This window comes from Dermochelys coriacea, chromosome 7 (assembly GCF_009764565.3).
Source record: "Dermochelys coriacea isolate rDerCor1 chromosome 7, rDerCor1.pri.v4, whole genome shotgun sequence".
NCBI classification, from domain to species: domain Eukaryota; kingdom Metazoa; phylum Chordata; order Testudines; family Dermochelyidae; genus Dermochelys; species Dermochelys coriacea.
This window is the reverse complement of record NC_050074.1, coordinates 114,320,753-114,342,538: the sequence shown is the minus strand read 5'-3', so window position 1 is coordinate 114,342,538 and position 21,786 is coordinate 114,320,753. Positions and strand designations below refer to the sequence as shown.

The 21,786-nt window shown below is 40.8% G+C and overlaps 1 protein-coding gene across 7 annotated transcripts in view; it reads right to left on the bottom strand.

Moving 5' to 3' along the window:
• The window catches only part of ABLIM1 (actin binding LIM protein 1), a 323,364-nt gene that overhangs the window by 98,992 nt on the left and 202,586 nt on the right, over positions 1 to 21,786 (bottom strand). The gene's annotated exons all lie outside the window — the stretch shown is intronic.

The following is a 21,786-nucleotide window of genomic DNA, read 5'->3' as shown; positions in this document are numbered from 1 at the left end:
TAATCCCCTACTGAATACCTTGATGCTAAGCTAAGGCAGTGTAACTTTGTAAAGGCCGGTTATGATCAGCAGAAGTAGAGCTACCCATTTAGCTAGGGCATCAAGCTAGAAAGGGAATGGAATTTATTCATACATAGTCATACAGTTTTAATTCCCGTTTCATCCTTCCAGCTCTGGCCTTGGAGTCATGTTGTGTTAGGAACAAGAAATGCATAGTCCCATATATCAACCAAATGTCATGGTTAGCCACAATCAAAAGTTGTTGATTCACGGGATGTTGTACCGCTGATGTGTTGGCCTTTCACCTGGCTTCTGAAATTCCTGTTCTTTCCTCTGTAGTTTGTTCCTTTCTATTTGAAGTCAATCCCCACTTTGTCCTCAGAAGAAGACATTGCATTTGTTCTGCTAGAGTGTACTATTTAAAGTGCAATTCCTAACCACTGTAGGTGGTTTACATTTTCATGATGTCCTCAAGCATCAAGCTATTCATAGAAAAACCTCACCCAGACTTCATCACAATATTATATGCAAATCTCGAGCTTATCTGAAGAATTGTCATTGGAAAAACTTTTTCAAATGTATGCAATTATGCTACAGTTGAAGAAAATTGGTTTAAAAGATTTAGAGGTCTCCTTTGAAAACAGTCAAACTGATTTTAAGGTTAAAAGAAATTCCCCCCTCCCCCCAGGTTGAGACCTTGGACAGTTGGCCAAATTTCAGCCTAAAGTAAATTATTATAAATGAAAATCACAACCCTTACAATAAAAGGTATATAATGGAAGCTAACCGACCCTTCACTGGGGAGATGCTACTGGACACCAACATGTAAGACAGGCTAAATTATGAGGTAAAACCATAAAGTAGGCTTGGTTAATTGACCACAGATTCTTGGATGGTACTGAGTTACAAAGTAACCTTTGGTAAATGGAGTGTTAAAACTGCATTATTCTCTAAACTGCTTTGTTCTCAAGTCTGTATAAATCTCTCATACAGCCAAAGTAAGCAGTATCTGTTATCAGTTTAAACTGATGACTATATACAGTATATCATGACTTTCCTGTTACTTTTCTTTTCCCACAGGCAAACCTGGAATAGTGTTTTAATCGGGGAGACCTGTCTGAACACATTGGATATGCAAATGTATAAGTAAAATGCAAATCTTATGCATTCACCAAATACTCATCCAACTTTCTTGAACTGCAAAACTTTGCAGAACGAGGAAAGATTGGCCCAAAAGAATTTAAAAAAATATACTACTACCCATTCTATTTCGATAATTTCAAGAATTATATTAAAGCCACCCCATGTTGGGCCAATTTTCCCCTCCTCCACTTGTTTCAACAGCGATGCATAGCTGTAGTAGAAGCCAGGATTGGGTTCTCTTTCCTTAAAAAAAGATACGGTATTCAGTGCTCATGAAAGGATCATGACTGACAACACTGGGAACACAAGTCTTTAAAGGAACAAGATCTAGGAGGCACTGGCTTGGTAGTCAGGAGAGCTGGGTTTTACTTCCCGCTCTGCCTTTGACTCACTGGGTGACTTTAGGCAAAGTTTTCTCCAATTATAAAACTGAGATAAATAATATTTAACTCACTCTGGAAAGTCCTTTAAGAGGAAAAGAGTTGTATTTCTTCCACAGAATAGTGTTGCCAGTCTGAGCAGAAAAAGTTCAAAATTAACAGTAATGAAATCCTTACAGGCCTAGAAGCAGAGGTGAGTTCCTCCAGTCAGGATGCAGGAACAATGCATGACAGGGAATATTGTGCTATTATTGATAAGCTACTCGCACACACTCATGCATGCACACCCCCCCACCACACACACACTTGTGCATGCCCGCCCTCCACCACACACTTAGCACTGAGTGACAGTGTAAACTATGTAACACAAACATCTAAGACAATACTAAGACCTACATATGTTAGAACATTTAACAACTGTAGAGAAAACACTTCCCATATTATCTATGTGTACAGTGCCACTTTTGCTTGATTCTAGACTAACCACTGCTAGCCCCAGAATGGAGAAGTGGTAAACCTTTATCTTTGTCTACAATAGAACAGGTCACAGATCACAGCCTTTTGCATCACGCTACATATACAGGGTCCTGAGTAGCATCTTGTAAGTGCCACGCTGAGTGGCAGAAGGTCGTCAGAAATTCCACCCAAGTTCAATGTAATTTGTGCCTCCCCTTCTTACTGTGATTGATTATCCCACATCAGAGAGAGTTGTGATTTAAATCTGTTCACAATGCACAAAATGTCGATGTGCTTTCAAATCTATTTCCACTTTGTCAAGAAGCTGGGATGGAGCACTATTCATAGGTGCCAGGAGAAGGCAAAGGCATGGGTCCCAGGGACTACGTAACAAGAAAGCACCCATTCCCATGTGTGGTACAAATGCAGGTGTATCTGGGTTGATGTAACAACATCCCAGTAACACAGTATAAAGAAAACCCACTATGCAAATGCACATACAACATACTCTGCAACCTGACTATTACCCAAGGAAACCTAATGAGTATATTTCAAAGAGCCTCCACCCTTACTTTCCCCATCACCCACAAAACAAACTTTTATCTTGCAAGTGCTCTTAGAACTCTGATCTGATTACACAAATGTTTTCCTCTTGTGCAAATATAAGAGCTTTAGATTTCCTATTATTTATTACTTCATTCCTGTCCTCCTTTCCAAAACAACAGCACATGGGAGCCAGAAATGTAGAATAACAGAAGTCCCCTAGGATTTCTCCCATGCCAGTAGGTCTGGCAAAGGAAGAACTAATTACCAACAGACATTTTCTAATGGCCATAGACATGATTACATGCATTTTTGGTGTATTACAATTGCACAGCTGTACTCAGGCCTCCTATATTGATACGCCTTTGCAATCACCTGACAAATAGTTATGAAACGTGCAGAAGGTTTTACTTTTATGACAGGTTTTTACCACCCCTAAGTCATGTGCATTCTACAACTAAAACCCTCCCTGTCCACAATGCAAGGGCTGCTCCACTCTGACAACTGTATCTAGTCAAATATTTAGTTCTACCATGCCAGCTATGATACCGTAGTTTTTAATGACAATCTTCCAAGCCAAAGACCACTACAAATAGCCCCCAATGCTGCAATTTGATGGCTCCCAGTCCCCTAAAGGATGCTTTGAATTGTGAAACAAATTCACAGAAGTCTCCTGTTTTGCAACAAAGCTTAATTTTAATAATCTTGCAAATGTTAGCAATTTTATCCCTGTGTGAAGGACATGTTATCAAGCACAATTGTTTTCACTTCTGCAGTGCTCGGCTGATGCCCCAAGGCAAGTTCTAATAGCAGTAGGAGAATTTAAACTTCATCCTGGCCTCAATTTTCCACCCACTTTTCCCAACCTTTTATCTATTTAGCAAGTTACCGAAGATGTCATTAAGCTGGGGGGGAGAGAGAGAGAGATATACTGGAGAGTAGGAGGGCCTGGAGTGACCTAAACAAATTGGAGGATTGGACCAAAAGAAATCTGATGAGGTACAACAAGGACAAGTGCAAAGTCCTGCACTTAGGATGGAAGAATCCCAAGCACTGCTACAGGCTGGGAACTGAGTGGCAGTTGTGCAGAAAAAGACCTGGGGATTACAGTGGAAGAGAAGCTGGATATGAGTGAACAGTGTGCCCTTGTTGCCAAGAAGGCTAATGGCACATTAGGCTGCATTAGTAGGAGTGTTGCCAGCAGATTGAGGGAAGTGATTATTCCCCTCTATTTGGCACTGGTGAGGCCACATCTGGAATACTGCATCCAGATTTCAGCCCCCCACTACAGAAATGATGTGGACAAATTGGAGAGAGTCCAGCAGAGGGCAATGAAAATTATTAGGGGGCTGGGGCGCAAGACCAATGAGGAGAGGTTGAGGGAACTGGGCTTATTTAGTCTGCAGAAGAGAAGAGTGAGGGGGGATTTGATAGCAGCCTACAACTACCTGAAGGGGGGTTCCAAAAGAGGATGGTAGGCTGTTCTCAGGGTGGTGTCAGATGACAGAACAAGGAGCAATGGTCTCAAGTTACAGGGGTGGAGGTCTAGGTTGGATATTAGGAAAAACTATAAGAAAAGGAGTACTTGTGGCACCTTAGAGACTAACAAATTTATCTGAGCATAAGCTTTGTGAGTTACAGATCACTTCATCGGATGCATCAGAGACTAACAAATTTATTTGAGCATAAGCTTTCGTGAGCTACAGATCACTTCATCGGATGCAGACACAATACTAAATGCATGATTCCTATGCTTGGAAGGACTTCAGTCTACACGGAGCAGCCGCTGTAATTACCAGCAGAAGGGGAAGTGAAGCAGAATTTAAACTTTGAGAAAAGACTTCTAATGTGATAAATCTTTGTTCTTGTTTGGGTACTGTACTTCTAAAGCCCAGACCCCAGATGCTCTACTATTGCAATGAGGACCACAAATACCTAAACATGTATCTTTCTACACATTTGCAACCAGAATTAGGTCTGAGAAGTGGGAAAACAGCTCAGATTTCTCCCATTTCTTAAATAAATCCTTATCTGGTAGGTTTGCCCACATGCATTTATTGTAAATCCAAATTAGAAAAGTGTCTTCTCCTCAGATATATTTTGACAGCCACATTGTCTCAGTCTCTTCTCCTTTTTCACTGAGGTTTCCGGCAGGTGAACACCACATGGCCAAAAGGAAGTGAGACCCTCTTAGTACATATTCAAGAATAAGCTTGAGGCGATTTGACTTAGTTTGGTTGCTGCTCTACAAATCATAACTGTCAGGGTCCTTTGTTTTGTGCATCACCAGTGATAGGTTCTCTCATTAGAATCTTGGGTCTGTGATGGGAACAAGTACTACACATTTACGACCCTCATGAGCCTCATGCTGGGCTACTCTTATGCATCTCAGGAAGGTAATGCTCTGTCTTGCCCTTCCAACATATAAAATGTGCTGCTCTGGATCTGAGTTAGAGTCTCACGCTCAGACGTCATTCCCCAAGCAGACAGCTGCAGAGGCCCCACATTCAGGTGGAACCACTAATGAGTGACTGAGTGTATGCAAGTGGATCCGAGTAGGCTGCACATGCTGTGAAAGGTCAAATTTCCTCCCTTCCTGGGGTCTGGCTTTACAGGGAAATCAAACCGCACAGAGAACACACACCAGAAACTAAAAACTTTCTCCTCCTCCACACCTGGTTGTTCCCAGGGTTTCCTACGGGACATCCCTGTCTCTCAATTTCCCTCTTACCAGAGGGCCACACTCTCCTCTCTTTTATCTGGGTGGAGTTAGCAAGCTGGTTTAAAAAGAGAGCACAATTTACTCAGTGACTTTATGCAGGGGTCAACCTCCTGCTATAGATGCAAACCAACACTGCATACAGAACAGATCTTTGTGGAACCCCACTTGAGATCTCCCTCCTGACAGGATGCTTTGACATTTATGTAAGATTGTTATAACAGAGTGGGAATCATGCAAAGAAATAAGTGGTTCTCTGGGCTAGGTCCTGAGCTGATATAAATGGTCCACTGACTTTAATGAAGCAATATTCTTTTACATAAGCTGAGGATCAAGCTTTCTACTGCGTTGACTTCATAGACAGGTTTTCTATGACCTCTTTCTTTGAAACCTGCACCTCTTGATAATTCCATGTCTTCAGTTTTTACTAAAACTCTGAATGTGTGATGATGTTTAAGGTGCAGACACAGATGGAATATGTATAACAATGCTACCATAGAATATGTACTTTCTGTATACCTGGGGAAACTAACAACAATTATCTTTACTGTTGATTACCAGAATTATATGAACATCTATGCTGGGATCACAGTGTTACCATTTACACGTAGTGAGGGTTAATATCAGTGAGTAACAAAGCTAATCATAGCGAGTTTTGATGTGCTGTTTTTCATTTTAAGATTTTTAATAAAGGTTACTATGTTGGATCTTTGACATGTCTGCTTCATCCAGTTTCATCCCCCATATACTGGATGCATATCATTCTCCTCTTGTTATTTTCTACACTTCTGCTGTATTTGGACTGACTGAATCTGGAAGGGCAGTAAATGTGTAGTGTCTGTTCCCATCACAGACCCAAGATTCTAATGAGAGAATCTATCACTGGTGATGCGCAAAACAAAGAAATCCAGCTAGATTTTCAGATTCCAGGTCAAGCGTGAAGGGATGGCAGTTAGGAAAAAACAGATTTTTACTTGTAACCTGAGTATATTTGATATGGAATCACTGAGACAATATATTGGGAACCACATGTCAACTTCAGTAATTTTTCTGCACTTTAAATATCACGTTCTGATCAATCCCCCAGCTCCTTACCATTAAAGTCTTCCATCGCTAGATGGCCAATATGTATATGCTTTGATAAAGTTCTGGCAGACTCAACAATATTCTCCAAATATCTTTAGTCTTTAAGCTCTTTCAGGCAGGGACTTTATTTTCATGGCAAACACTTTACCCATTGTACATTGTCATGTACATCTCTGGCGCTATTTAAATAGGAACCAATAATAAAATGAAGCAAATGATGTCAAGTCCTTTATGGATGATCCAGCAATGAGCCATATTCCATCCTTAATTACATTACAATAATGCAAACTTACTGTCTTTATTAGGGTATATATACGGACAGAATTTAGCCCCTTGAATATCTATATTTACCTTTCCTTTACACCCAGGTTTCTGGCACAGCAATTCTGACTAGGAATTTTCTCATAGAAAATTCCTTGGCAAGGCCAAATACTCATTTCTTTTCTATGAAATAATGTGATGGAACAGTTCCAACTCCTAAGCAGAGATGTGAACTTTGTCGATATTCTGTAACCTTCAGTCTCACAATATATTGCCAGCCTCCCACGCTATGTGCTGTGCTGCCTTCTATGCTTTGTTTCCATGCAGGAAGTGGGGATCATGGCTGTGAAATGCAAAAATCACAAAGGGCCTGGCTGATTATAACCAGAGCCAGTATTGCTATACTATTTCGTAGGTAATCAGAGTCTCTCAGTTATGACGCTTTACAGTAGCTTCATCCTAGGGACAGCAGCTTGTTCAATTCTGACGTGAGCCTTAAATTCTTCCCATCCTGCTAACAGGATAATAGTGCCGACTTTGATGTTTCTATTCAAGGCTGATGAGCATCACAGTTCAGTGACCAGTCTCTGCAGCAAGAGAAAGAAGCCCACTTCAAACACTGCTTCCAACATGAGTACTTGTGGCACCTTAGAGACTAACAAATTTATTAGAGCATAAGCTTTCATGAGCTACAGCTACGAAAGCTTATGCTCTAATAAATTTGTTAGTCTCTAAGGTGCCACAGGTACTCCTTTTCTTTTTGCGAATACAGACTAACACGGCTGCTACTCTGAAACCTGCTTCCAACATGTTGAACTGCAAGAAACTAAGCAAAAATGGACTTTTTGTTTGGTTTGTTGATGAATGCTAGTTATGAGGCTCGCATGCAAGGATAATATTCTGCTCTCTGAAAAATATTTATTAAAAAAAAACCTCTCTCTCACTCAACAGATGTGCTCATTGTGTGCATTGTGAGGCATCCTATACCTGCTTACTTCAATGGGTGGAGGGATAGCTCAGTGGTTTGAGCATTGGCCTGCTAAACCCAGGGTTATAAGCCAGTCCTTGAGGGACCCATTTAGGGAATTGGGGATTGATCCTGCTTTGAGAAGGGGGTTAGACAAGATGACCTCCTGAGGTCCCTTCCAATCCTGATATTCTATGAATGACAAACACATTTGCACAGCTTTTTACTTCTGGTGGCACTGCACAGCCAGCACATTTAAGGAAAGCTGAATCCAGCTGACTCTCTCTTTGTGTGTCACCAAGGGAAGTTTTATAAAGTTTCCATCAGTTACACCTGTGCAAACCCACTGTAGGCATTGGAGTTGAACAGATGTCACTGAGGGCATCATTTGAAGAAGGTGAAGTTACACAGGGTAACCTAATTTCATGTATAGAGCCTGTATTGCAGATCAGGTATAAGAAGGAAAAAATCCAGCTTGACTCAGATCTCACAGTGGTTTTGCAAAGATGGCAGTTATTAAAAAGAACAAACATGTATAATGAGCTCATTTCTTATGGAAATCATTAAGATGCAATAAATATGGAAACTCGCATTGTAACCACACTGTAAATCTTACATCACCCTGGGAAGTGGGTAAATATTAGCCCCATTTTTCAGATGAGATTGAGTGACTTGCCCAGAATCTCACAGGATGTCTGTAGCAGAACCAGGATTAGAAATCAAGTCTCCTGACGCCCAGCCCTATAGCTTAACCACAAACAAAAAACAACCATCCTTTGCGCAACTCTGAGAACTTGTTCAAACACTCCCACTAAAACGGAATGGTTGATGCTTGATTTTCTTGTCATTCTGGCTTAGCACCCTGCTAGCCCTTTTCTATAAAGAGCTATAGAGCTATAGTTATAGAAAGTGTGCAACCTTCAAACATATTTGTTGGCACTAATCCTGGCCCAATTTGCATCCTTTTCATAGGACAGGTCCAAAAAAATCTGAATAAAATTGCAAGGGCCAAAAAAACCAAACAAACAAAAAAAAGGAAGACAGACACTAAGCATGAGGCTAGACACCTACATCAAAGAACAATAAGACATAAAACCAAGGCAGGCATTAACAAGCAAAATAAAAATAAAAACAGTCTATTATAATATGCATCCATAGGATTCATAAAGTACTCTCTGAACTGACACATATGTGCAAACATGTTAAGATCACCTGAGTATGATATTTTCTGAACTGGGAACTATGTTCTGTCCTTCTAGGGAAACTAATTTAAGAGGCTTTTTTCACTCTGATTAATATGATCTTACAATGTGTTTCAACAAATATAAACACATAGGGCTGGATAGGTTTTATGCCCTCTGATTAATTAATAATTAATTAATAATTAATTAATAATTTGATTACTTAATTAATGCAATCATAAAGGCTAGCTGGTACCTTTGGGGAGTCCTTCCAACAGCCTGGGGACAGTGAGTGATAAACATCATCCTAGCACTCCTACCATCTAAGGAAAGGGTACATACTCTTCATCCTTTGTTCATTCTAACTGCATTGTTCCCAATCCCAAAGTCAAAGTAATTATTAGAGTGGATTTGACTACATCCAGTACACACATTCTCAGGAATCCTGTAGTTGTAATGCTAGTTGGAGCATTCACACAACACTAGGTTCAAAATGCAAATATCAGACACTGCAGAACAATCAGTTAGATAGCGAAGGCAGAGAAGCATCTAATTCTTTTCAAATAGAATAACTTAGAAATGTTTAACAGAGTCTCTCTCTGTCAGAGGCTCAGAGTGTACTCTAAGAGCAGAGCTTTTTATTTTTCACAATAATGCATTTCTTCCCCCCCCCCCACATTGGTCAGTTTTCTCACCTCTGATATGCAAAATATCCAATTAGGGAGAACCATGGAAGCAGCTCCTTAAATCTTCCCCTGCATGAACATCACATGAGAGCATTTCCTTAAAAGCTGAGTTTCCAGGCATTTTACTTCCTACCTTGTTTCCTTCATTTTCATATACAATCAGGGTTTCCATGCACCATGGGAAAACTATCAGACTATCATAACTAGCACAGGGCATTCAAATACCATCAAGATGAATGTGATGGGTAAGATAGGAACAAAGGCCCAGATCCTCAAAGGACCTAAACACCATTGAAGATCTGGCTCAAAATAACAAGGCAATATCTGGCACCACTACTTACTATTTAATTCAACCTGTATAGCAGGCTGTCCACACAGCTGTTCCATTTTTATTCTAAAGGAAACAGCTCAAGGATGCCATTGAAATAGCATAGATCTGAAAGATTTTCCCCTCATCATCAGGGAACACAGCTTTCCAGTCCAGATGCAGTTAATTCAGTGAATTGTAAGACACAATAGATCTATTTGCATAAACATTAGGCTACTCCAATTTCACTGACCCCTGCATATGGAAGATGAAGCCTTAAGTCATTTCCAGGTGGTTTATGATACTCAGTTCAGAGACCTCTACCATGCACAAAACACTCAAAGCCAGTTTGCAACAGTACTTGGATGCAAGAATAGCTGTATATGTCACAGCTGTTGAATAAGTGCACTCATATTGAGTGCTACTTTCCTCCTATGAGAGAAAAGGCTTACCAGATTCCAACTCAAAAGTACTGAACAACCCAGATGTCTGTCCACAATAGTCCTTAGATCGGTATGGTCTTCTGTTATGAAAAAATAATTTGCAACTTGCCCTATTTTTGCTCCAGGTGGCCATTTCCATCATCCATCATTTAATCATCCATAAAATACAAATATGTGTAATATGTCCTCATTTGTAAAGCGCCTGCTCAGAAAGCTGAGTCAGGACTTAACCCAGTGTGCATCAAAGTCTCTGCAGGGATTCCAAACTTGCTTTTTTCATCCCCCCAGGAAAACCATACTGACAGGCCAGCACCGTCAAAACACTGAGCCCTGTTAGATACATCATTAAGCGCATCAAGACCTGAAATCTATTAGGCGTGTGCCCCATTTATCAAATTGGTTCTCAAGTCTCAAGCTATGGTGGGGGTTTTTAAGCTTCCAACTGAGCGCTGCTGTTTCCTGCTTAACAAACATCTTTCACCAATATCATTATTTGTCCAATCCTACTCTCCTAGAAGCCGATAGTAAATTTCCAGTAACTTCAATAGGAGCAGGAGTAGGACCTGAAAGTGAAATACCGATGAAGTGAGCTGTAGCTCACGAAAGCTTATGCTCTAATAAATTTGTTAGTCTCTAAGGTGCCACAAGTACTCCTTTTCTATTTACACTCTGGAACCCTTTGCAAGTCATTTCACCACAAAATGCATTGTGGTCTTGTCACTTAAGCTCACCAAGCCTTAAAGAAGGATCTGCTCAGTGAGATAGAAATGAGAAGTAACCCATCTTAGGTTACAATAATTTCAAACTGCTGCAAATGGCTTCAACTTAACCACATCCCTCTCACACAGTGAAAGTCTGGCCCTGAAACAACCTGGACAGAGGTTTATTTCCACTGTAAGCTCTTTGGGGCTTTACTGTCCCAAAGAGGTTGTGCTCATTTCTTTTATATTTGTACAGTGACCAGGCTGTGGCCTATAACAGTACCACAATACAAAGTTTAAAAAACTTATAATGACAATAGAAAGCACAGAGTTGAACTCAAAGTGGAAAAGCAATGGTATGTTTGCCTTCACTTTAGTCATATCAAGAGGAAACCTGTCACGCTGATAGTAGCATAGACGGCAAACAACGGAATTCTTAGTGCATCTTCTCAAGCTCAATGGCAAGATGACTAAAGTAGCCCTTGGTTACTTATATTTTGCCAAGTAAATATTCCACTGAAAAAGTGATACTTGCCCCACGTACCTTTATAATTAGTATTTTGTTATATGTATACTAATGGGAAACAAAACCATGTGATGACGACAGCTGCCATTCCCTCTTACCAGTGGCACTACTGATATAAAGGAACCTCCTGCAATGCCATTCGGCTATATTTTGACCAGCTTGGTAAAGTTAAGTTTTTACAATACATTAGAGATTAGAAATAAAGCCAAAGTAACACATAGGGAAATACTTGGCTAAAACCAAGTAGAAAGGTGCTGTAAAAAGAAATTTCTAGTTAGTAGTGGAATATTCCAAAAAGTAATTCATGCAAATAAGCCATGTGTTCTGTAAGTACCTGCAAGATTTCACAAGCCTTTTTGAGACAATAATGATACTGTAAATTGTTATTTGGCAGTGACGTGTCAGAACCTGTTTTTCCTTATTCAGCATCCCCTAGGTCCTCTTAACATTCCTCTGTGTAGCGTCAGTCTCATTGTCAGTCTCCGAATTATTGCTGAGCAAGAGTTACACCCTCTCCTGGAAGCTGCCATGGCAACCACACTTTTGCTGGGGCATTGCCAGCTTCAGGATATTATCTTTTTTCATAATTAGAAGTCTGATCTTTTCAGAATGGAGATGTCTCTCATCAGCCTTATAATGCTCTTGGCTAAGAATCCCCCTAACTTTTGTGCAATACTGGCTGCTCTCTCAGAAAGGCTTTCCATATCATGCAACTTTGCTTAGTACTTTAGGGTTTTGGAAGCCTTGACAAAAAAAGGGACTACAGGATTCTACAGTATTGATCCCAAACACTGCAGCTTACACTGTGGCGTCCTGTGCAATTACCATAGCCTATGTTTTATCCAGGAGGAATTGCTAATTCTCTGAATAAAAACAAATCAAATCCATGCTACTTTTTACTATGGCAAGATGCTACACAGTCAATCTGACTGAGGCATCCAACCATTTCCATATGTTATTATTAAACTTTTCATTTCCTCATTTTTATGTAAACAAAACACATCTTTTAAAAAAACATGCAGTGTTTGCAGTGTTAACTGATAAGACCAGTTGAGCTAAAAGGCAGCAAAACTTTTAAAGTGATCTCAACCTTTATCACTATACAACAAAACCCACAGAAATAATCAAAGAACAACATATCTATTAAAAACTACTCAACAAGAAAAGTTTGTAGCTCCCACACTACTTCAGTGCACAGTACCAACTAGAAACTACATAAACTCCATTCAGCATGTAGACATAAAAGTGCATTAGCTATTTTCTCTTTTTCTAAAAAGCAGAATGACACTGAGCCCATAAATAAATCCCTCTGATGCATGAGGACATGCAAAGTATCTGAATCCATCGCCACTGTCTCTTGTGATTCAAAAATATATTCAGCCACATTACAGAGACACACAATCTCTCCTCCCCAGCACAATATTCCCATTTCTCAGCCAGAAGTGGCATCTACATCTAGTTTTCACAAGGAGACATATACCTTCTGCTAAGGCTTCTTTAGTCTAGTTCCCAGTCTTCCTCAGTCTGGTGAGCAGTGCACTCCACCTCTCTTCAGATTCAGAGCACTATGAGAAATGCCTTGCAGACACCAAACAGTCCCCAGCTCATGCTCTCACTGAGCCAGCTTTCAGAGCTTCCGATTAGATAAGTGTGTTTCGAACTAAAACACAGCCACCGCCCCTTCACCTCCACTGCTCTTCAATCACTATTCAGCAGACGCACCAAAAAGGAGAAAGAACAGATTCTTCTGTCCGTCCATTAGACACATTCTAGCAGTCACTGGGGCAGTCCATTGTGAAAAAAGTAAAGGGGAAGGATATATTAATACTTAGTCCTGCCATTAGTGCAGGCGACTGGACTAGATGACCTCTCGAGGTCCCTTCCAGTCCTATGATTCTATATGCCCCTGTGACGACAGTACCATTCCTTGGTGTTCAAGCATAATAATATGATGGTACAACAACTCACCTTCAGAGAGAGGTGTTGGTTTAGACTGAAATCAGAGTCTGTGTGGGTTATTTAACAGTCCTTCCAGGGCTTTTGAGGAGTTTAAAAGGTTTGTGAACTCAACAGCACAGATAAAGTGCACTTCTCTAAGGTTGTACCAGTTTGAGATAATTTAGAAAATGTCCAGAAAGCCACTTTACTCCGAATGTCTTTTAAAAAATTGGCTGCTGGATAGACTTTCATTTTAACCTCATTGTGGCAGTGGGAGCCACTCTTGTGTGTTACCTTACCCTTGACAGGGACTGTTATTTTACAGTGGGATTCTACTCCAGTTGCTGAGCCAAATTCTAACTAAAGTGAGAAGAGTGAGGAAGAGCCCTGCTCAGTCAGGCACATATCCATGTATACTTGTATTTAGAGCTTGTATTTAGGCAAAAAGAAAAGGAGTACTTGTGGCACCTTAGAGACTAACAAATTTATTAGAGCATAAGCTTTCGTGAGCTACAGCTCACTTCATCGGATGCATTTGGTGGAAAAAAACTTTTTTTCCACCAAATGCATCCGATGAAGTGAGCTGTAGCTCACGAAAGCTTATGCTCTAATAAATTTGTTAGTCTCTAAGGTGCCACAAGTACTCCTTTTCTTTTTGCAAATACAGACTAACACGGCTGCTACTCTGAAACCTGTATTTAGGCACATATCCATGTATAGTTGTATTACAGGAATTTTTCAACAAAATGTTTTTCAGTGAAAAATGCTGAATTCAACCAAACCAAAACTTTGTGGAAATGTATCTGTTTTGACAAAACCTTTGTCAGGAAGGCATCGCAGGTTCAGGGTGGAGCGACAGATGGCGCTATGCCCCAGAATTGCCTGATGGTTAGGCCCCTCACCTCGGATGTGGTAGACCCAGGTTCAAGTCCCTGATCTGAATCAAGAAGACGGAGAGACCATTGCTTGGTCTATAATCAAACAACCCAGGATCCATTCTACCCACCTCCATGACTGAGATGGCCGAATCAGAACAGACGACTGCTGTGTGCCTCTGTTCTGAAGGTTTCCCAGCAGCCTGTGTCACTTATTTAGTATGCTCACAAAGCCCCATTTACTATAATAGTAATACACCAAATTGCAAAGAAGGTAAATCACAGAATTAACACCACATGCTATCTTCCATCACCCATTCACACTGCTCTTTGTTGATTCTTTTCTCTGGGTTTGTATGTTCATTCAGACTGCAAGCAATCTGGATCAGGGACTGTGTCTTTTCACACACCTGAAAAGCACCCATCATATATTTGGTGCTCTGGAAATTAAATAGCAATAGAGTCTCTCACAAGTTTCATTTCTTTTTATAAACCAGAATACCTTAAGAAAACATCAGAGACAACTAGGGTGACCAGACAGCAAGTGTGCAAAATCGGGACGGGGGTGGGGGGTAATAGGAGCCTATAGAAGACAAAGGCCCAAATATCGGGACTGTCCCTATAAAATCAGGACATCTGGTCACCCTAGAGGCAACACTTTAAAACTCCTCATATTCTCAATCTTTTCTTTGCAGCAACAAAATGCTTTGTATGCAAAAGCTGGATTTTTTTCATTTTAAAGCAAGACAAGCCTTGACTTGTCTTATTACTACTACATCGACAGCCCAGAAAGTGATGTGCTTTGTGATATCAAATGGATGACTGCCATGAAAACAGCTCATCCAAATGGCACATGAAAGAGAAAGAAAACAATGCATGAGTATTTTTTTTAAAGTTTCTGAATAGCATTTTCCATTGTTTTTACAGGATCCACCTATATCAAAAACCCAAGCACTTATTTGTATTTACTAAGAAATGCCCATCTAGTGTAGAACTTAGATACTTAAGCACTTTTGAAAATTTTGCCCTAAATGACTTAGGAGCCTAACTCCCATTTTCAAAAGTGACTTAGGCACTTAAGTCTTGTTAAAAGTCAATGCACTTAAGTAGGTAGATTACTTTACACATGAGACTAGTCCCACTTAAATGCTGACAGACTCATAGCCTGAGACAATATTTCTTAAAACATGTCTTATTCTACTACTTCAATAACACTTTATATAAATACCAAGTATATTATTAGTATTATTTATTTGTTAACGGAAGCAAACAATGGTCTTCAGAGGATCCTGTTTGAAACTCAGCTAAGAGGTTCTCCCAAATCCATGAAATTAATGACCCTAGTTCTTATTTATTACGTATATAAGACTCAGCAGAAAATTATTGGAATCATTGACAGCACACGCTTCTATGCTGCGTGTTGTGGGGGCGGGGCATGAGGGGAAGGAACACTTTGGAGGAAACTGGTGGGAACCTCTTCCTTGTGAAGAGCTATTCCTTAGTATCATATTCTTCTCTTCAACAAGGACAATAAACATTCTTTACACAACTAGAGCAGGCATTTCTCTTTACATTTCCATCATCAGTGCATCTCTAAGCTGCTATCTATCTAGGTATTTCGAGGTATAGCATACAATAGATGATGGATTCCTGAATGCCAACTCATTAAATTAAGAGCATATTTCTGTATTATACACATTGCTGTGCTTCTTGTTAAAATCCGGGGAGACTCAGCATAAACTGTCACATGGACCATAGTAGATAGGAACTTGGCCTTTCAAGCTGAAGTTAGATGAGCCTGTTGTGTCCTTGGCATTTCTCTCTTCAGGTTCATCTGTTAAGGGGCATTGTGCCATAACTTACAAGGTGGGTGAACCAGTTTTAACAGCTCATAGGAGACAAGCAAATATAGATATAAAAAAGGAATAGTCTTCAGAACACATGATGTGATACTTCCAGTGTCAAACAATCACCAAAAGGGAAGAGTTGCTTCACCAGTAGGGACTAGAGCCATACCCAACTTTAGCTAGGAGAGATCACATGCCTGCTTTTTCTTTGAGACAGTGAATATTAAGTAAGCTCTGTTATAGAAATAAATGGATAGAGAAATCAGATGGTTCAGGGATTTGTTAACACATATGGAGCCTTTGATCATTACATTACCAGTTCAAATCCTGCTTGTAACAGTAGTGATCAAACGCGCCAGCATGGCACTAAAGTAGGAGTCAGAAGACCCGGGTCTTACTACAGTTCTGCTGTGTGACCTCAGGCAAGTCACTTTACTTGTGTGTTGCTCAGTTTCCCCTTTTGAAGAACTGAGATAATTACACTTATATCCTTTGTCAAAGGTTTTTTCCATGTACGGATGAAATACATGCACATGGGCCGAATTGACTTTAATGGGCTTTGAGAGTTAAGTATTATTATAGGTGGTAGATTATGGAAAATAAGTTGGGCCACAATCTTGCAAATATCTAAGCGCGTGCTTACCTTTACTCATGTGAGCAGAATAACACAAATGCCTAGGAGTTTGCAGAATCAGGCCCAAGATGTCAAGCTGGCATCTGTCACTGGCTAAGCTTTAAAACCCTAAAGTTAAGAAAACTTTAAATTTAGTGGAAAGTCTATGTTCTTTTAAGGATCAATCCAAATTCCTTTCATACCATTATATCCTGATAAGGAAAACTTTTCCTTGGAGCTAACAGAAAATGAACCATTATTTTTGGGAAATCGCTCCTTTCTGATAGCAAAACCTGTGGAGGAACACTGACCTCTGTTGCCTTGACTACAATTCCACATATGCTTAATGTACACTACAATTTATGATTTCTCATACATTCATTAGATATTGGATATTTATCATTTACAATGTTTATTGTGCAGGCTTCAGCTACCTGCTATTTGTCATAAGCAGTAAAGCTCAAAAGTATAAGCAAAATCTCCCTAGCTCAAACACATTTTTTTTCAGCTCGCTCCTTTTTAGTGGATTTAGTGATTCAGATGGCTAGCCTGGAAAATGGGGTCCTTCATTTTACCACAGAATCAGGATACCAGCAGCTGTATCACTGCCTCCAACAATACATCTCGATCTTGACCTAAGAGATCAGTGCCAGGGGAAGGCTGGATATATTCAATCTCCTCATCCATTCAGTACTTGGTCTCTCTACAGAGAACGTCAAAGGTGCCTGTGAGTATGAGTGGGGGGTGCGGCTTTCTGAAATGTGGTACAAAAGACTCCTTTAATTTTGGGTGTCTTCATTTTTGAGTGCCAGATTTAAGACATCTAGGGCCTGATTTTTAGAGGTGTCGAGTACCCATGAGCTGACAGTGGGGGCTGCAGGTCCTAGAATTTTCTAAGCAGCACTCAAAATGGGTGGGCGCTTTTAAAAATGTAGGCCCTGGTCACTGATGCCATTAAACTTATTTAACAAAATGAGTTTTTATGCCATCCTTCTGTGCTCTTCCCATTTTACTGTAACCAGCTGTGAAGGAACACAGTTACGCTGTATAAAGTGCAACAGGAATTGGCAAAAAATAATGAGCTTTCCAAAGGGACAGCATACTGCCTCTTGCTGCCGACTGATTCACTAATGTGGTATGTGTGTGTGATGGATGGTGGGTGACATTTCTCCTCTGCCTTTGCAACTTGCATCTTCAGTGGGATGAAATATAACATTCCTCCAAGATCACAGTATAATATATACCCTCCTTTTAGGAAATAAACTGAAAGCTCTGTGGGGATCAATTAATCCACTTTTTGTTTTTAACTGGAAAAGACAAAATACTAGGTGCCTTTTCCCACTGGACAGATCTGGCTAGCCTGTTATGTCACAACCTACAGCCTAATTGCTCATGCAAATGTGATGCTTAATGGAAAGAACAATATTTGTATCTAGTCTGCGTCACAGGAAGCAGGAGATAACTCAACAGACTTTGCTCCCGTGAAAAAACTTCCAGGTCTTGCTTTTGCTGGGGAAAAAAAAATGCTGCTAAAGAAAACAGAGGGAAAATACTAATCTCTATTTGAAAAGGCTAAATCTAAATTAAACTATTAGATGGGATCTAGTGAGTAATTCACCCTCTCTAGATGAAGGAGTCGTCAACTGCTCCTCTGCTCCAGGTCTACAATATTCTGCGAATAGATATGTTATGGAGGATAGGTCCATCAATGGCTATTAGCCAGGATGGGCAGGGATGGTGTCCCTAGGCTCTGTTTGCCAGAAGCTGGGAATGGGTAACAGGATGGATCGTTTGATTACCTGTTCTATTCATTCCCTCTGGGGCACCTGCCAGTGGCCACTGTTGGTCGACAGAATACTGGACTAGATGGACCTTTGGTCTGACCCAATATGGCTGTTCTTATGTTCTAGGAACCATTCTGCCAACTAGCGATTGCTGCTTTGGCCCCAGTCCCTGATCACGTCTTTTCTGTGTCCCCAAACACTATCTCCCTGCCTGTAACCAGCCACGATACGCCCAATGCAGGCAGGGAAGAGGAGAAGACAGGGACACAGAGCTGTGTGAGCAAAAGCTATGCCAGGTTTGTGTCAGCCCATGTTTCCCATAGGCTAGGAGAATTCTTATCAGCCCCCCCGAGAACTGATTTAAGGGCATCATCCCCTTTAGAACAATGCTTTTCTAACAGTGCAAAAGGACCTTAGCAGCAGCCAAGGATTTAGCCAAATGTTTCAGTTCAGCATCACTAATTAGTGTATCTAAACTGGTCAATCACTCCATTTGAGTGCCATTGGTTGAGTGTTTAATGCCTCTCAGTTTCTACAATAAGAGTTGAAGAACTTTTTGTGGATTAACCAGGTTAATAAAATATACTGTAATGTGTTTAAGCCAAATCTCCTAATTGCAGACTGTGCATATGCCTCATTTGGCAAGATATTACTACTTATTAAGTGAAGGTCTCCAGTTAGTCTCTCAGTCTATGCCTTACTGACAGCAACCAGACATTAAAACTGATTTTAACAGATTAGGAAGGAGGTACAGCATACTTGTTGTTTGATTTTCACGGGCTATATAGGATTTTGATATTCGTTGCATACTAGGGGCTACAGCTGCCCCCTGCTGTATTGCTACTAGTTATGCTACTGACATATTAGTACTGGATCAATGTCTGTGTCTATGTTCAAGCAAAACTTCCCCAGACTTACCAGAAAACAACATGGTAAAGGTAAAAAGTATTCAAAAAGGTACACAAAACCCTTGCTTGAGTACGTATGCTTAATGCTCCCACATATTCAAAAGGTCACTCATATGGCTCTATATTTTGCAAGCTTATGACTACTTAAGGCTTAGGCTGAATGGAAAATCTCTACCAGTACTTTGTCACATACGGAGCTCTAGAAAATGAAACGTGGTTTTGTGGCCCCAGCTCAACTTCCTCTTTGATTTCTGTTTCAGTTGAATGTTATTTCCTATTTTCAATAATAAACATGCAGCCAAAGTCACAGTGAGAGAAACCAACCTCAGGAACAAAATTTGCATGGCCTTAGTGCTCTCCATCCTCCACAGCCAGACGCAAACAGAGTGAAAGCCAGGACTTCAACTTGCCCAGGGGGGGTCTGGATGGACAGTTGAGGCCTGGCTGTGTTGAGCTTCTTAGCCACCATTTTCAAAGGAATTCATTCATTTATAGCACAGTTTAGCTCAAGTTACTCTGAGGTTCCTTCAGAAAGGCAGGTTTCTTCTGAAGGATGATGCATTTTCAAGCCAAAATTATCTGAGCTCAAACTTCCCTTACACACAGCCACTGCAGTAAAAGCAGCCTTTCTTGAACAATACAGAAGAAAGGGAGCTCATTCTTACAAACTCTAGTCAGCCTCCAGCATCCTCCCCTATATTACTTTGGTCACAGTGTCATATCTCTTCTCACTAATTATTCAGGTGGGTCTCCAAAAGGATTATGCACATATTAGAAGGGAGGGAGACAAAGAGCCTGACTAATTGAATAAAGAAAAGATTTCATTTTAACAGAATCAATGACAAGTGCCTGGAGTGCCCAAGCGTCTTCCGGCTCCCTTATGCGATGGCCGCCATCTTGGCCAATGCACCAGCAATTGAACCAGAGACCTCCAGTGCTAAAACCTTGAACCGTGCTTCAGTTACAGCTGTATCAGACTCAACCTCTGCAGATCGGGGAAGAGAGATAACACACCCTCACCAGTGGGTTACAGCTGCATTCATCTCTTTGGCTGTAAGACTCTGTCAACACTATGAACTAGGGGTGTATTTCCCTGGCTTGTGTACAAATATTCATGCTAGCTCTTATCACGATAGAAACAGAAGTGTAGCTGTCGTGGCACAGGCAATGGCAAGGATCTACAACCTATCCTGAAGGACGAACCATTACTTTCACAGATCTTGGGAGACAGGCCAGTCCTTGCTTACAGACAGCCCCCCAACCTGAAGCAAATACTTACCAGCAACCACACAACAGAACTACTAACACAGGAACCTATCCTTGCAACAAAGCCCGTTGCCAACTGTGTCCACATATCTATTCAGGGGACACCATCATAGGGCCTAATCACATCAGCCACACTATCAGAAGCTCATTCACCTGCACATCTACCAATGTGATATATGCCATCATGTGCCAGCAATGCCCCTCTGCCATGTACAGTGATCAAACTGGACAGTCTCTACGTAAAAGAATAAATGGACCCAAATCAGACGTCAAGAATTATAACATTCAAAAACCAGTCAGAGAACACTTCAATCTCTCTGGTCACTCGATTACAGACCTAAAAGTGATAATTCTTCAACAAAAAAACTTCAAAACCAGACTCCAAGGAGAGACTGCCGAATTGGAATTAATTTGCAAACTGCATACAATTAATTTAGGCTTGAATAGAGACTGGGAGTGGATGGGTCATTACACAAAGTAAAACTATTTCCCCATGTTTATCCCCCTCCCCCCCCCACCCCGCACTGTTCCTCAGACGTTCTTGTCAACGGCCCACCTTGATTATCACTACAAAAGGTCCCCCCCGCTCTCCTGCTGGTAATAGTTCACCTTACCTGATCACTCTGGTTACAGTGTGTATGGTAACACCCATTGTTTCATGTTCTCTGTGTATATAAATCTCCCCACTGTATTTTCCACTGAATGCATCCGATGAAGTGAGCTGTAGCTCACAAAAGCTTATGCTCAAATAAATTGGTTAGTCTCTAAGGTGCCACAAATCCTCCTTTTCCCTTTATGAATACAGACTAACACGGCTGCTACTCTGACACGCGGCTGACCCAGTTTCAGGCAGGTTTGTACTCAGTACGGCTCAGTTGTGCCTCTGCTGCTGCTACCCACGCTCCTGTGGCTACACTGCTATTTGTAGGAGCTCATAAAGTTGATGCCACCTAACGGGCGGACATTTTGTTACTCATAGGAACTATATGACTAGGTCCTCATACACTCTTCCAAAAACACACCACTGGTTGGAATGCTTTGCCCTCTTTCTTTCACCAACTAACTTTGCAAAGTAAAATCAAGCACATTTTCGGGTAATGTGAAGTATTAAGCGATGCTGAAGCTAAAGATGAACCCAAGCCATGTACTTCAGATC